This window comes from Lepus europaeus, chromosome 7, assembly GCF_033115175.1.
Source record: "Lepus europaeus isolate LE1 chromosome 7, mLepTim1.pri, whole genome shotgun sequence".
Lineage (NCBI taxonomy): Eukaryota > Metazoa > Chordata > Mammalia > Lagomorpha > Leporidae > Lepus > Lepus europaeus.
Window position 1 is genome coordinate 72,055,539 of NC_084833.1, and position 17,275 is coordinate 72,072,813.

The 17,275-nt window shown below is 42.3% G+C and overlaps 1 protein-coding gene across 2 annotated transcripts in view; it reads right to left on the reverse strand.

Moving 5' to 3' along the window:
• The window catches only part of PRCP (prolylcarboxypeptidase), a 76,588-nt gene that overhangs the window by 38,348 nt on the left and 20,965 nt on the right, over nucleotides 1–17,275 (reverse strand). The window contains exon 1 of one of the 2 annotated variants that reach the window (XM_062196783.1): nucleotides 10,565–10,659. The exons of the other annotated variant lie outside the window; for it this stretch is intronic. The gene's annotated coding sequence lies outside the window, so the exon portion shown is untranslated. Of the gene's footprint in view, nucleotides 1–10,564; nucleotides 10,660–17,275 lie in introns of those variants that run through there. 2 annotated transcript variants of the gene reach the window in all.

Genomic DNA, 17,275 nt, shown 5'->3' on the forward strand with positions numbered 1-17,275 from the left:
CAAGTAAGAAAAGATTATGTTGGACTTAAAGAAAGGAAGTACAAGTACATGATTCTCTAACAAGATGCCTTCTTTTCACAGAATTCTCAACAATAATTTTATCATAATGATTTTCACTTTATCCATGGACATAAGAACCTAGCTTTCTGATAAAATAAAACAGTGGGGGCCGGCGCTGTGGCGCAAGTTAATCCTCCGCCTGTGGCACCTACATCCCATATGGGAGCCAGTTCTAGTCCCGGCTGCTCCACTTCTGACCCAGCTCTCTTCTATGGCCTAGGAAAGCAGTGGAAGATGGCCCAAGTGCTTGAGACCCTTCACCCATATGTAAGATTCAGAGGAAGCTCCTGGCTCCTGGCTTCAGATTGGCCCAGCTCCAGCCATTGTGGCCACTTGGGGAGTGAATCAGCAGATAGATGGAAGACCTTTCTCTCTGTCTCTTCCTCTCACTTAACTCTATATCTCAAATAAATATTTTTTAAAAAATGAAACAGTGTTGTAGCCTTTAAAAGCAACCCACAAAGAAATATATTTTAATAATCCAATCTAACAGTTTCAAACTTGAAAATACGAATGTGTGCTTATAAATGCCATTTAAATGTTAAATGGTGAAAAGTTCTTGCCAGAGGAAAAACTTCACCAAAGTTCACAAGGGTTACAACAACTTCAAAACCACAAGAAGTCAAATTAAACTTGTGGGGCCACATCCAAAGTCTCCTGCTCCTTGAAATCAATCTTATTTATTATAATTGGAAAAAAGACAATGAACTTTAGTATGATAGGAAAAGAGGTAGGGACTGGATTTGACAGACTTGAACTTGAATCTCTACTCAGGTAAGTCATTTAACCTCTCTGAGCTATGGTATTTTCCTATAGGAAGTAAGAATAATTATATATAACTTAAAGGATCACGGGGCTGGTGTTGTGGCACAGAGGGTTAAGCCACTTGAACTGAGTGCCAGTTCAAGTCCTGTGTACTCCAGTATCTGATTCAGCTCCCCATTAATGTGCATGGAAAAGCAGCGGGAGATGGTCCAAGTACTTGGGCCCTTGCCATCCGTGTGGCAGAACAGGATGTAATCCCTGGCTCCTGGTTTCAGACTGGCCCAGCCCCAGCAATTATAGCCATTTGGGGAGTGAACCAACAGATTGAAGATCTCTCTCCTCTCTCTCTCTTTTGTCTCTTCTTCTCTCTGTGTGTAACTATGCCTACCAAATAAATAAATAAATCTTTTTTAAAAAATTACATAGTGATAGAGAAAATGTACCCAAAGTACCAAGCTGAGTTCCTGATATGTAAGAGCTCAATAAATGTTAGTGCTCCTTCCTGTTCCGTTTGCACACCAAACCTCAGCATGGAGAACTTTAGAAAGAGATGCAGAAGTTTTCACAGAATTACAGGAAGTACCCTTAGAATGTCAAAATCTCCCGTTTTCTGAGTGCTTCACTGAAATGTTAAACAGCTAGAAACGTGCAGGTAAATCTCCTTTGTACAACATGAATTCACACGATTTTCTTGGCGCCTTCTCATCAACAACTTCCTGTCACCCAACTATAGCCAGTTTTCAACAACTAATGGCCAGGCACAATAAGGGCAGTGTGTCCCCTCTGCTGTTGAGAAGTGGGACTACAAGCCACTTCCAGCTCTGGTCTCCTGTAGAAAGAGAGATTTTATAAATCACGAGAAAAGGTGACAAAGGCCTGAGAAACCATTTGATCTGTGTTGTTTACCTTAAGAAAGTAGCTCATAGAGGTCAGATAACTTAGCCAACATCACAACTCAAAGGCAGAGATGGTTATTTTCACAATTGGGTTTAATGAAACAACTAAAATAAGTAATAGTGCTGTAAAGACAACACAAGCACAACTTCAACAAAGGAAATTCATCTCTAGTCATACACAGCAGTTCTTTCCAGAATATGCCCCAAGAAATTTTTTTTTTTTTGATGGGCAGAGTGGACAGTGAGAGAGAGACAGAGAGAAAGGTCTTCCTTTTGCCGTTGGTTCACCCTCCAATGGCCGCCGCGGTAGCGCACTGCGGCCAGCGCACCGCGCTGATCCGATGGCAGGAGCCAGGTGCTTCTCCTGGTCTCCCATGGGGTGCAGGGCCCAAGCACTTGGGCCATCCTCCACTGCACTCCCTGGCCACAGCAGAGAGCTGGCCTGGAAGAGGGGCAACCGGGACAGGATCGGTGCCCCGACCGGGACTAGAATCCGGGGTGCCGGCGCCGCAAGGCGGAGGATTAGCCTAGTGAGCCGCGGCACCGGCCCCAAGAAATTTTAAGATGTCTCAGGTCCCACCTCACTATGCAGAGGAGAAATAAATCTGTGAGAATGGGTAAGCAAGAGGAAGACAAATTATTCTCTAAATAAAGTTTGTTTATTATTATGGCAGAAAATATTATTTAGACTTTAAAACTATTCAAAAATATGAAGTTTCCTTTCAGGAAAAAAAAAAAAAACAGAACATAGCATCTGTTACAGATAGCTCAGGCGGCAACCTGGAAACACTGGGAGTGGCAGTGGGAGTAGCACAGAGCACCTACATATATGCCTGGCATTGTGCTATTGTTTTAGGCAGATCACCTCGCCATCCCTCCAGTCACCCTCAGGGGAGATTTTATAACTCCAATCCTACAACAAATGGACTGATGCTGACAGGTAGGATAACTTGCCTAAAAGTAGAAAACAGGGACAGGCATTTGGTACAATGGTTAAGATGCTGCTGGAGACACCCCAGGTTCGAGTTCTAGGCCCATTTCCAATCCAGTTTTCTAGCAATGTGCACCCTGGGGGCAGCAGGTGATGGCTCAAGTAATTGGGCCCCTGCCATACACATGAGAGACCTAGACTGAGTCTGTGGCTCCTGGCTTTGGTCTGCCCCCACCTTGGCTGTTGGGAGAATTGGGGAAGTGAATCAGCAAAAATAAAAAATAGTAGAGTAAAATAGAATTCTTTTCACTTATTTTTAACACCTATCCAATTCTGCTTCCTACAAACCTAGATTGATCTTCTGCTCTTTTCATTATAACATGTTGCTAAGAATAGGGCAGACCATGAACTTCAACCCTGAGTGTTAGGAAAAGAGTTGCAGATTGGTGCCTCCTCACATGGGTCATCATAAATGTTAGAAAAAGAGGCACGGAATGGAGAGGAGGCAATGTAACAATTTACGGCCAGACTGAATTTATTCAGAGAAAAAGGGTCCTTTATGTATTTTAGCAGGGCTAGGGATGGGGGTAGGGGTAGAGGGCAGCAGATAGAGGTGAATTCCTGGAATTGGGCAGGGCCTTGGGAACCTGGAAAAGAATGCAGGTGGGGTATGAAGGCAGGGGGTGTGAGACCCAAATGAGATTCTAGGGTAAGGAATACATTCCAATGTTTATATATCTTTTGGGCAATGAGCAAGAATGGCTGAGGCTTATGCCTTTGTTCCACCACTGAACAGGGGATTCAAGTCTCATCCACCTGAACTTGTAAAATGAAAGATACATTCCTCGGTCACTTAGTAACAGCAGCACTATAGAATATGTGGAATTTTGGCCTTCTCACTGACCTGACTCAATAATCATTACCATACTACTACCTTTCACTCATTTAATTAAGCCACTGACAAAAACAAAGTCACACTGACTTGTTCTCAGTAGCCTTCAGTTTTAAAAGACTCAGAATACAGCTGGTTTTACTAAGACAGGAAGATATACATTACAGCTAACTGAAATGTTACTGAAGCTATGAAAAGCATACTGAAAGATAGACAATAAACACACACACATACACACACACACAAAGGACTCATGCCTCCAATAAAGCAAAGTACCTTGAAACAGGGTCTCTGCTTTCCCACTCTAATCCAGAGATGCTGAAGTAAAATAAGATCCTTTCTCCTACTTGATGTGTGTGTGTGTCCTATATTAATTTGGGGGCCTATGGTATTTACTATGTTGTTAGTTTTGAATGGAGACTGACAATCTTTCTGGACAAACCTGATACCCTCTGAAGGGGTGGACACTTTCATGTTGGAAGGAGACAAGTTCTCAAAGAAGGAACCAAAACCTGGAAGGAAGGGGGAGGTTGGGCAGGCCCTTGGTCTGTAGTTAGAGAAGGATGGATGTCTAGGACTGGGATCCTACTAAGTTGTCTCTCACACAAAGTGGGGCCCAGGGTTAGGACAAGATAAGAGAGCAAGGCTGCACCTTATGAGTCAGATCATTGGCTGTTGGGTGACTCCTGTTTATTTCCACCTACTTATCCCAGGGTCTTTTTTTTTTTTTTTTTTTTTTTTTTTTTTTTTGAAAGGCAGTGTTACAGAGAGAGGTAGAAACAGAGAGGTCGGTCTTCCATTTGCTAGTTCATTCCCCAAATGGCCACAATGGCCCAAATTGAACCGATCCAAAGCCAGGATCCAGGAGCTTCCTCTGGGTCTCCCACATGGGTGCAGGGACCCAAGGACTTAGCCATCTTCTACTGCTTTCCCAGGCACATTTTCAGAGAGCTGAATCAGAAGTGGAGCAGGTAGGACTCGAGTCTGCACCCATATGGGATGACGGCACTGCAGGCTGGGGCTTTAACCCACTGCGCCACAGTGCCAAGCAAGGGCCTTTCAAAATTCCTGCTTCAATGTTCTATCTGTACTCATCTGTACAATGAGGACAGCAGGAATTATTATCAGAGAATAAGTTTGATGTAAAGAATTAAAAGGGAAACACTTATCCTTGATAACAGTGCTACGGTATCAAAGGAAATGATAGCAAGGAAACAATTACAAATCCCTCCAAGAGAAAAATGAGTCTAGACAACAGGAAATGTCTCTCCCTCCCACAGTGATATCGTCTTCATTGCCAACCTTAGATGGTCTAGTTTCATTTTAACAAGGAATACGGAAGCTTCCCCAGAGTCACCGGTCCAACAAAATCATCATTCAATGCAAAAGACACTGTTCTTCAAAACATCTAAATTAATCAGAAGAGAGTGCTGCATTCCCTTCCTTTTGTACTGTTTCTGGCAATATGCCCCCAATCTTAAAAAGGAGACTCTTATAAAAAATTATTTCTTGAAAGAGAAAATGGCAAAGAGGGAAGGGAAGAAAAGAAGTGATATGGAAGAATCCATCATGAAAAAAGTTTGGCAATCCAGCTTCCTATACTTACTTGTAAGTTGTTAGTCTGAAAAGCAAGAACAATAGCTACCACAATCTCTACCTTGTACAGCACAGATACTTTATAAATATGAAATGAATTCATTTAAGATTTTTTTCAAGATTTATTTATTTGAAAGACAGGGTTACAGAGAGAGAGGAGATACATAAAGAGATCTTCCATCCATTGGTTCATTGCCCAAATGGCTGCAAAGGCCAGACTGAAACAAGGAGCCAGGAGCTTCTTCTGGTTCTCTCATGTAGGTGCAGGAGACCAAGCACCTATGGGCCCTTCTCTGCTGCTTTCCCAGGTGCATGAGCAGGGAGCTGGATCAGAAGAGGAGCAGCTGAGACATAAACTGGAGCCCATATGGGATGCCAGCACTGCAAGCGTTAGCTTAACCCCCTACGCCACAGTACCAACCCCCAGTTCAGATCTTCTAAATTTATGGTTCCCAGTGTTTAGAGTATGAGCTCCCCTTGTTAATGTCAAAATGATCACAGAAAGAAAAAATAAATAAAAATTATCATGGATGTATTATATTGTAGTAGCCAGTGTTGGAAAATATGAGAAGCTATTATAAATTCAATAATAATAATAAATAAATGTCACAACAGCACCTAATTGCTTTTGAAAAAAATTGTGTGTGTTTAGGGAAAAATGGATTCAAGCAGCCTCTACAAAAATTCTGCAGGGTCAATAACTTCCCTTTCTCCAGACCAAGGACTGTGGGCCCCAGAGAGGGAATCACACTCTAAATTCCAAATACTCCCTGTAAACGGCTGACACAGAAGTAGAGATATTCTGCCCCGGAGAACATCTACAACATTTCAGTAAGTCAAGAAATAACATGTTTTGTTAAACCACCATGAAGTGCTTCATCAGAAGAGATTCTGCGTCATCTGTTGGCTGAAGAGCTCTGTAAGAGCATGACAAGATAAACAACTTCCGATGGCTTCAGGAAGCTTTGTACTTTGTATGAAACTCATCTGGCCACAATTTAAATCTGGCCAAACTTTAAGTTCTCAAATCAGAGAACAAGTGTCGCTGTGATTATCAAATGCATAAATTTTAGGAAATGTTACACCATCAGAGGGCGCTATTGCATAAGTAGTAAAGTAGGAGTTTTAAGTTAGAATTGTAGGACAGGAAGGGGATTTATATTTCAAGTGAAAGCTGTTGGGGGAAAAAACTCGGACACAATTTGTTCTAAATAAAGACATATATTTTCAAATAGTTGAAATATGGCAATCACCTCCCTTCTAAAATTCAACATTTATGCTGGACCGGCGCCGTGACTTAACAGGCTAATCCTCCGCCTTGCAGCACCTGCACACCGGGTTCTAGTCCCAGTTGGGGCGCCAGATTCTATCCCGGTTGCCCCTCTTCCAGGCCAGCTCTCTGCTATGGCCCAGGAGTGCAATGGAAGATGGCCCAAGTCCTTGGGCCCTGCACCCCATGGGAGACCAGGAGAAGCACCTGGCTCCTGGCTTCGGATCAGCACGATGTGCCGGCTACAGCGGCCACTGGAGGGTGAACCAACGGCAAAAAGGAAGACCTTCCTCTCTGTCTCTCTCTCTCTCTCACTATCCACTCTGCCTGTCAAAAAAAAAAAAAAAACATTTATGCTGTCAGAAATCAGGATAATAGTTACTGCAAGGGGGAAGTGACTCTAAAAGAAAACAAAGGGACTCTGGGGGTTAGGATGGCACATTTTTCTATGCATATAATAAGATAATTTACAAATAGGTTTGTAAGCATTTGACATGTCATTTAAGACATTACATTTAAGACATTACATATAACTATTTCACCATAGTTATAAGTAAACTGTATATTGTAGCACATCACATCAATTTTGATTTTTCTTACATTTAAAATTATCTGTTGAGGGGCTGGCATTGTGGTATAGTGGGTAAGGTGATGCTGCATCCCATATGGGTACTGGTTCATATCCCACCTGCTCCACTTCTGATCCAGCTCCCTGCTAATGTGCCTGGCAAAGCAGTAGAGGGTAGCCCAAGTACTTGGGTCCCTGTACCCACATAAGGAGACCTGGAAGAAGCCCCTGGTTCCTGGATCCTGGCTTTGGTTGCAGCCATTTGGGGAGTGAACCAGCATATGGAAAATCTATCTCTCCATCTCTCCCTCTCTCTGTGAAACTCTACCTTTTGAATAAATAATTAAATCTTAAAAAAAAAAAAAAGACTTGTTGAAGGAAAGAGCTGAGTAAGACAAAATTCTGTCTCTTAATTCTGAATCTGACAAAAGTGATGAACGTGTAATAGACAAATCACACAATGGAGTGGTTAAGTTCTATACAAAAGTGCTGTGGGAGCTCAGAAGCCAAAGTTACAACCTGCCTGAGGGACTCACAAAGGCTTGACCAAGGAGGTGTCAGCTCAACTGAATCTTGAAGCATAGGAAGAAGTCTTTTAGGTACAGAAGAGGCAGAAGGACATTTCAGGCAAACGGAATAAGACCACATGAAAAGCTACAATGAACTGTGCAGAATCAGCACAAATTAAGTAATTATTGTTTTATGACTTATCAAGTTCAAAGATGGGAGATGAGAATAGATTCATTGGGCTGCCATCACATTTTGATAAAAAAAAAAAAATCCTATAAAGAGAAACCTAACTGAAATCTGAGACTGTTTGCCTAAACCAACAGTAAATGAAATAGGTCCAGCAGAAACAGAACTAATGAGGCAAGGATTTCTGTTTGTTTTATCCACTGCTAAGTCCCCTATGACTAGTACAATGCCTGTCATATAGGAGATCAATAAATATAGAGAGAATGCATGCATGCATACAGGCTCTGCAGTTTGTATAAGAATACACCCAACATGAATTCAGAGAACAGCAGGACCCAAGGAAATGAGAACTGAGAGCCAAGTTTCCAAAATCAAGTTTGTGCTTGGGTCTGTTACTGGCTTTGAAAGAATTGCAGAATACTGTGGTTGCATTATGCCTTCTGCCCTGTGACAAATCACATGCCTGATGGTAAACCCAAGCCTAAAATTTAAGGCCAACCCAAAATTCTTCAATCGCCCTAAGCTGCTGAGGAAGCATGAACTGTATGCACTCAGCTCTGGGAAAAATAGGGAGGTAAATAACTACAAAAAAGAAAGAAGGTCAGCATTCAGAACTGTGGGGGTGTAGAGGCCAGGAGAAGTTCTAATCAGCATTTTACCAAAGTATGTTACCTAAAATGTACCTGCCTTGTGTCAGGGATACAGTGAAATATTCTTAAGGTTGGAAAAGGCTTTAAAGCTAAAGTTCAGACCCAGCACAATGAGTTAAGCCACCACCTGCAGCACTAACATTCCATACTGGCACTGGTTTTAGACCTGGCTGCTCTACTTCCAAATCAGCTCCCTACTGGTGCTCCTGGGAAAGCAGTGGAGGATGGCCCAAGTGCTTGGGTGCCTGCATCCACATGGGAGGCCCAGAAGAAGCTCCTGACTCCTGGCTTCGTATTGGCCCAGCTCCAGCCATTATGGCCATTTGGGGAGTGAAGCAACAGTTGGAAGACTTCTCTGTCTCTCTTTCTCTCTGTCTTTAATTCTACATCTCAAATAAATAAATGAAATCTTAAAAAAAAAAAAAAAACACTATGGTTCACAGTGAGGGTATGGTAATTTTACCTGAATAACAGCTTCCTGTATAATGTATATCATAATAGCTCTTTCAGCAACATAACAATGTAAACCCAATGTATTACAAAATGTTGATCAATGTATGAAATACATTTTCTCCAACAAACGTTTTATAGGAAAAAATTAGGTAAGATGAGGTCATGCTGAAGTAGGGTGGGGCCTTAATCCAATGCAACTATTGTTTTTTAAGAAAAGAAGTGACAGTGACAGGCACAGAAAGGAGAAAACCATGCGATAACACAGAGGCACACAAAAGGATGATGGCCATGTGACAATAAAAGCGAAGACTAGAGTCATGCAGCTGCAAGCCAAGGAACACCAAGGCTTGTCAACAACCACCAGAAGCCTGTAGAGAAGTATGGAATGGACCTTCCCTCTGAACCCCTGAGGAGGAACTACTCCCGCTGACCTCTGGCCTCTAAAACTGAGAGGATGAATTTAGGTTGCTCTACGCCTCCCAACTTGTGGGACTTTGTTGTAGCTGCCCTAAAAACCTGCCACAGAAGGGCTCTCCACAGAGGGGGAGCTGGAGCTGACTGCCAGAGGAGCTAGTCAAGAACTCCAGAAGGAATGGACAGAAAATACAGAGGCTCAGAAGTTAGAAAGGGTTGGCATGTTGTAGAAGCCAGGAATGAAACCAGAGTGTCTAGAGTGTGGTGAATGGGATGCAGGGTGTGCGAACAGGAGAAGCAGGGATATGGAATGAAGCTCAAGGATGGGTAACTTATGGCAGGGAGTTTTAATTTTAAAGGCAATGAGAAGCCTTTGAGAGTTCTTAGGCTTATTCTGATCTTTTTTTTTTTTTTTTTTAAGACTTGTTTATTTATTTGAAAGGCAGAGTCACAGGGAGAGAGCAAGAGGAGGAAAGGGAGAAAGAGAGATCTTCCATCCCCTAGTTCACTCCTTAAATGGCTGCTACAGCTGGGGTTGGGCCAGGCCAAAGCTGGGATCCTGAAACTCCATTACATCCTGGTCTCCAATATGGGTGGCAGGGGCCCAAAGACTGGGCCATCTTGCCCTGCCTTTCCAGGCACATTACAGGAAAGCTGGATCAGGAGCGGAGCAGTCAGAATTTGAACCAGTGTGTCACAGGAAGCAGCTTAGCCCACTGCACCACAATACACTGCTCTGACCTGTTTATAAAAGATCATTTTGTTATTCAGTGAAAGATCCTAGAGGGGAATTTTTTTAGGATTTATTTATTTATTTATTTGAGAGGTAAAATTACAGACAGAGAGGGAGAGACAGAGAGAAAGGTCTCCCATCCACTGGTTCGCTCCCCAAATGGCCACAATGACCAGAGCTGGGCCAATCCAAAGCCAGGAGCCAGGAGCTTCCTCCACATCTCCCACATGGGTACAGGAGTAGGCAGGACTAGAACCAGTGCCCATATGAGATGTAGGTACCATAAATGGAGGCCTAACCTACTGTGCCACAGTGCCAGCCCCAGGCAATTTTTTTTTTTAATTTGACAGATAGAGTTAGACAGTGAGAGAGAGAGACAGAGAGAAAGGCCTTCCTTCCATTGGTTCACCCCCCAAATGGCTGCTATGGCCGGAGCTATGCCAATCTGAAGCCAGGAGCCAGGTGCTTCTTCCTGGTTTCCCACGCAGGTGCAGGCACCCAAGCACTTGGGCCATCCTCCACTGCCAGGCAAATTTAAAAAAAAAAAAAAAAGATTTTATTTATTTTATTTGAGAGGTAGAGTTACAGACAGTGAGAGGAAGAGAGAGAGAGAAAGGTCTTCCATCCGCAGTTCACTCACCAACTGGCCACAATGGCCGGAGCTGTACCAATCCAAAGCCAGGAGCCAGGCACTTCTTCCTGTTCTCCCATGTGGGTGCAGGGGCCCAAGGACTTGGGCCATCTTCCAGTGCTTTCCCAGGCCATACCAGAGAGCTGGACTGGAACTGGAGCCCATATGGGATGCTGGTACCACAGGTAGAGGATTAACCTACTTCACCACAGTGCCAGCCTCCAAGCAAATTAAAAAATAAAAATAAAAAAGTAAAAGGTGGCTATTGAAAGCTCCATGTGGATGATGATTATTAGACATAGCCAGGTTTCAAACCAAGGCTTGTCTTAAATTACTGCACATATAACTATGTTTGTTTTCCCAAATCATAAAACACCCAAGAAAGATCACAGTGAAAGAAACCCCAGTGCATGACATCAGCAGTATTCATGTAAAAGCAGTCAACAAAAGGAACGTCACAGTCACCACTATCACCCAGGTACAACTGATTGCACTGGCCCTGACTCTAGGCATCCAAATAGTAACAGCCCTACTAAATTTATGAAAGAGTTTCAAAGCCATCAGGCTCCTCCTAGCATTTAGCAGAAATTAACCAAGCACGTTCTATTTCCACCTTTTTCTCAAAAAAACTATTTAAAGAAATTTAAAACTATTTAAAGATGATCTAATCATCTACAGACTTTTTGAGCCCTGTTCCACTCCAGTAAGAAAAAACATGCCAGGAGCCACAATCTTCACTTAGCTACTTCTGATAAATTAATACCCTGGGTTTTTTGTTTTTTGTTTTTTGTTGGTTTTTTTTTTTTTTAATATTTACTTATTTATTTGAAAGGCAGAGTTACAGAGAGAGAGGGAGAGACAGGAGAGAGATCTTCCATCCACTGGTTCACTCCCCAAATGGCTGCAACAGCTGGAGCTGGGCCGGTCCAAAGCCAGGAGCCTGAAGCTTCTTCCAGGTCTCCCACATGGGTGCAGGGGCCCAAGGACTTGGGCCATTCTCTGCTGCTCTCCCAGGCACATTGGCAGAGAGCTGGGTCAGCAGTGGAGCAGCCAGGGCTCAAATAGATACCCATATGGGATGCTGGTGCTGCAGGCCACATCTTTATCTGGTAACCCACAAAGCCAACCCTAAACTGCTTATTTTTTAAAAAAAGAAAAAAGACATATATACATAATAAGAACATTACTTAATAATGCTAAAATACAACTTCTTCTCCTCCGCAGAGGATCTTCTGTGACTCACACTATGAAAACTGAAACAAGAAAACCTGCATTCTGTTTTTAAAGATTGCTTTAAAATGAATCACAGTCCAGTTTCACATCCACACATCCAAAGAACCATGGGTTGAACATATTTGAAAAAAAATTACATCTATCTTGAAAATGATAAGCTTCCTTTTCTTGTCATTATTCCCTAAATATAATACAATACAGTACAAATATTTCTATAGCATTTACATTGTATTAGGTATTATAAATACTGTAAGGATTTTTAAAGTGTTTGAAAAGCTATACATAGGTTATATGCAAAAACTATGTTATTTTTCATATGGGATTTGAAGCATCTTCAGATTCTGGTATCCAAGGGGGTACCTGGAACCAATCCACATAGATACAGAAGGACTATCGTATTTTTATTACAATAAAATATACGATTTAAAAGTCATTCCTTTTTTAAATATTTATTTATTTGAAAGAATGACAAACAAAAGAGAAAAAGAGAGCTTCCATGGGGCCAGCGCTGTGGTGCAGCAAGTTAAAACCACCACCTGCAGTACTGACATCCCAAATGGGCTTCAGCGAGTCCTGATCCAGCTCTCTGTTATGGCCTGGGAAAGCAGTAGAAAATGGCCCAAGTCCTCAGGCCCCTGCAGTCGCATGGGAGACCCAAAAGAAGCTCCTGACTTCTTGCTTCGGGTCAGCACAGCTCTGGCCGTTGCGGCCATCTGAGGAGTGAAACAGCAGATGGAAGACTTTCTCTCTCTTTCTCTCTCTCTCTCTCTCTCTCTGCCTCTGCCTCTCTGTAACTCTGCCTTTCAAGTAAATACATAAATATTTAAAAATAAAAAAGAGATAGAGACAGAGCTTTCATCACTGGTTTACCCCCCTACATGCCAGCAATAGCCAGGTCTGGGTCAGGATGAAGCCAGGAGCCTGGAACTCCATTTGAGTCTCCTCTGTGGATGGCAGGGACCCAAGTACTTAGGTCATCATACATTGTCTCCCAGGGTGCATTAGCAGTAACCTGGATGGAAAGTAGAGTAGCCAAGGCTAAAACCAACACTTTGATATGGAATGCAGGCATATCCCAAGCAGTGGTTTAACCGCTACACAACACCACCTGCCCCTCTGAAGCATTCTGAAAATTAAACATTATAAAATCCCCTCATGAATAGCATCCACAAAATGAAACAACTGAAGAAAGCAATGGCTACACCTTTTCCTTTGGGGAAACTCCAATATCAAATTTTTAGTTCTGACGTCTTTAAACAAAGCCCTCCAGGGACTTTTTAATCACCATCATGAAAATATACTCTACAAACTACTCATTGTTTAGAGTATTCATCCGGTCTAAATAATAATGGTGCTGTAAAAAAAGATAAAGGAAGGGAAAAGGATATCCTCAGCTGAAACCAAAAGCTCAGAACAATAACAGCAAGTTCAAATGCAATCAAGTGGCTTCCTTTGATTACTTTCAGGTGCTTTTGCCACTATGTCGCCAGCTTGCATAATTGCTCAGAGCCAATATGATATACCGGGAAATGACACTCAGTGATTACATTTATTCATTTAACAACTATGTCTTTTTTTTTTTTTTAATGTGTATTTATTTACTTGAGAGGCAGATACACAAAGCTCCCATGTGCTAGTTCACTATTCAAATGCCCACAGTAGCTGAAACTTGACCCAGGCCAAAGCTGGGAGCCCGGAGAACTCAATCCAAGACTCCTAAATGATGGCAAGAACCCAATTACTTGAGCCATTATCACTGCCACCCAGGGTCTGCACTGGCAGGAAACTGGAATCAGGAACTAGAGCTGGAAACTGAAGGCAGGTACTCCAATATAAATGCAGGCATCTTAACTGGCATCTTAACCAGTAGACCAAATGCCCACTCCATAAGTATGCTGAGTGCCTACCATGGGACAAGTGCTAGAAATGCAGCAATGAATAATATAGATATGGCCACTGCCCTCACAGTGCTTATAATCAGGGACCAACAACAGACAAGCAAACATACACATAAGTACTTAGAGACTGTACTTATCCAGGTTTTATTCTGGTAAAGAATAACAAAGCAGGCCTATTTTTAATAGAAAGGTCAAAAAAGGGATCTTGGATCAGGCAACAGACAATTAAGCCTTTAATCCCCACAGGTCTCAACTGTGTGAAAAGTCCCAGGAGTTCTATATAATGCCACTTCCTACATTAAGCATTCCTGCCTTCTTTGCATTTCCATGGTAATTTTAGCTCTGTTCTAAAGGTTTTTAAATGTAGTTTTCACTGTAGTTGTTGAAATACAAATATATTTCTTTTTAAAAAAAAAAAAAAGATTTACTTGAAAAGCAAAGTTAGAGAGAGAGAAAGAAAGAGAGATCTTCCATCTGATGGATCACTCCCCAAATGGCCACAATAGCTGTGGCTGGGCTAGGCCAAAGCCAGGAGCCAGGAGCTTTATCCAGATCTCCCTCCCATAGCCATCTTCCACTGCTTTCCCAGGGAGCAGAATCGGAAGTGGAGCAGCCAGGACTCAAACCAGTGCCCATATGGGATGCTGGTGTTACAGGCAGCGGCTTAACTTGTTATGCCACAATGCTGGCCCCAATTTAGACAAATCTTAAACTGGCTATATTATTATAAACTCCAAGACTAAAAGAACACTATATAATAAAAGTTAGAATTTGTTGATCATGCGACACACATTATTTCTATCTGCCCCTTTACTATTCTGCGAATCATGTGAGGACTGCATCAGAGCATCCATAACTGACCTTGTTTGTTCTCCACAGAAACTCTATGATGTGGAGAGACTGAGTCTTTCCCATCATTCATCCCGCTTTCCCCTTTTTTGCTCATCTATGCTCAACCACAGCATAAAGCTTGATGTGCATGGGCCTCCCTCCATCAATGACAATGTTGAGTTGAATTGAGGAGAAGTGAAAAGTGTGATGTGACACCAGAAGGCTAAGTGATCTAGCCTGGACATAGGTTGCATTGGTTAACTCTGATCTGGGACCTTACAACACTTAACTTTCTATCAGAGGTGTGTTAGGCTCAGGGAGTATGAACAGATCCTAAAAATCATCAAGTTAAAATCTAACTGAAACTTGGCCGGCGCCGTGGCTCAACAGGCTAATCCTCCGCCTTGCGGCGCCAGCACACCAGGTTCTAGTCCTGGTTGGGGCGCCGGATTCTATCCCGGTTGCCCCTCTTCCAGGCCAGCTCTCTGCTATGGCCCAGGAAGGCATTGGAGGATGGTCCAAGTCCTTGGGCCCTGCACCCACATTGGAGACCAGGAGAAGCGCCTGGCTCCTGGCTTCGGATCAGCACGATGCTGAACCAACGGCAAAAAGGAAGACCTTTCTCTCTCTCTCTCTCTCTCTCTCTCACTATCCACTCTGCCTGTCCAAAAAAAAAAATCTAACTGAAACTTGGCAGGGCAGAACAGTGGTAAACAGGTGACTACGACTGATCCTGATCCTCCTCAGCAAGGATAAGTCCTTTATACCCACATCTACCTCCTGAAGGTCTACTTTGTGTGCCTGGCTATACTGGCTACAGGATAAAAGGTTCTCTCTTTGCTCTCAAGAAGGAGGTGAAAGCAAGCAAACCATATATATTTTTTCTTGCAAGAAATGTACATTTGGGGTGGGCATTGTGGCACAGCAGGTTAAGCTGCTACTTGCAACACTGGCATCCCATAACAGAGTGCCAGTTTGAGTCCCCTGGTTCGTCTGCTTCTGACCCAGCTTCCTTCTAAGGCAGTCTAGGAGGCAGCAAATGATGACTCAAGTGCTTGGGCCCCACCACCCACATGGAAAACCTGGATGGAGTTTCAGGCTCCTGGATTTGGCTTGGCCCAGCCCTGGCAGTTGTGGGGAATGAACCAATGGACAGAATGGAAGATTCTCTCTCTCTCTCTCTCTCTCTCTCTCTCTCTCTCTCTCTCTTTCTCTCCCCTCCCCCCTTCTCTCTCTCTCTGCCTTTCAAGGAGATGAAAATCAATAAAAATGAAAAAATTTAAAAACAGAAATGTACATTTGTGAATTAAGCTAAGTACAAGGTATTTGTTATGGTAGCAACGAAGAGATGCATCCCAAGCAATTGATGATACAGTTTGCAGGGAAGGCAAACTCAAAGGAACTGATGTCTGCTTGGGACCCTGCCCACCTCTTGCAGTCACATCTTCTACCACTTGCTCATTTCCTGCTTCATATTTCAGAAATCCTCTGAACATAATATGCTTTCTCAGGTCTCCAGGCTTCTGTAAACGAATTTCCTTCTGCCTGAAACATCTTCCTCCTTCACATCAATAAAAAAAAAACTCCTAGCTCATCCTCCAAGTGTTCACTCAAATGCAGTCCCTTCCACCAAGTTTTCTAGGACAACCCTAGGCCCAAGGGAGGGTGCTCCTTCACCTCTGATTCCATCACAGCTTCCAGGATGGCAGCCTCCACAATGTGTTGCCACTGTCCTGAAGGTTGGCTCAGCACAGTGCAAAAAGCCCAGCTTTGAGATCAAAGACTGCCACTTGTCAGTCAGCTGACTTCCAGCAAACTTTTTCACATCCCTGCACTTCAGTTGATTAATGTATAAAGGGGGCTACAAAGATCTTCCTTGCAGTTCAATTCACAATAGCTAAAATATGTAATCAACCCAAAGACTGGATAAAGAAATTATGGGATGTACACCATGGAATACTACACAGTGGTTAAAAAAAAAAAATGAAATCCTATCGTTTGCAACAAAATGGATGCAACTGGAAAACATTATACTTAGTGAAATAAGCCAGTCCCAAAAAGACAAATACCATATGTTCTCATTGACCTGTGGTAACTAATAGAGCACCTAAAAGGTAATCTATAGAAGTGAAATTGACACTTTAAGATACGATGACTTTGAACAGGCCTTGTCTCGACTGTTGAGGAACAGGTTTTTGTTTTTTTGTTTTTTTTTTTTCATACTATTTGCTGAACTCTTTACTTAGTACAGAATTAACCTTATGTGTATAAAGTTAATTGAAAATAGATCTTAGTAAAAAATGAGAATTGGAATAGGAGAGAGGGGAGGAGGAAGTGTGGGAGTGCAGGTGGAAAGGCAGGTAGGGTGGGAAGAATCACTATATTCCTAAAGTTGTATTTATGAAATGCATGAAGTTTGTATACCTTAAATAAAAGGTTTCTGGGTAAAGAAAAAAATAATAAAATAAATAGAAACTATTAGTGTTGCGTATTCCAGAAAAAAAAAATAAAAGATCTTCCTTCTAAGGTTGCAAGGCTTCAATATTGTGCATGTGCCCTGATCATAGCAAATGTTTTTAAAATTCTTCAAATTATAGCAAATACTTCTAAACATCAATAGTCATCAAAATTTTTATATTGTGTTAGTTAAAAAAGACAAAAAAAGTTACAAATATACATGTATTTTCCATTTAGCATGTAATTCCAAAACATAATAGTTTAATGATACATTTTCCCCAGGTACATTTCTATCCTTGTT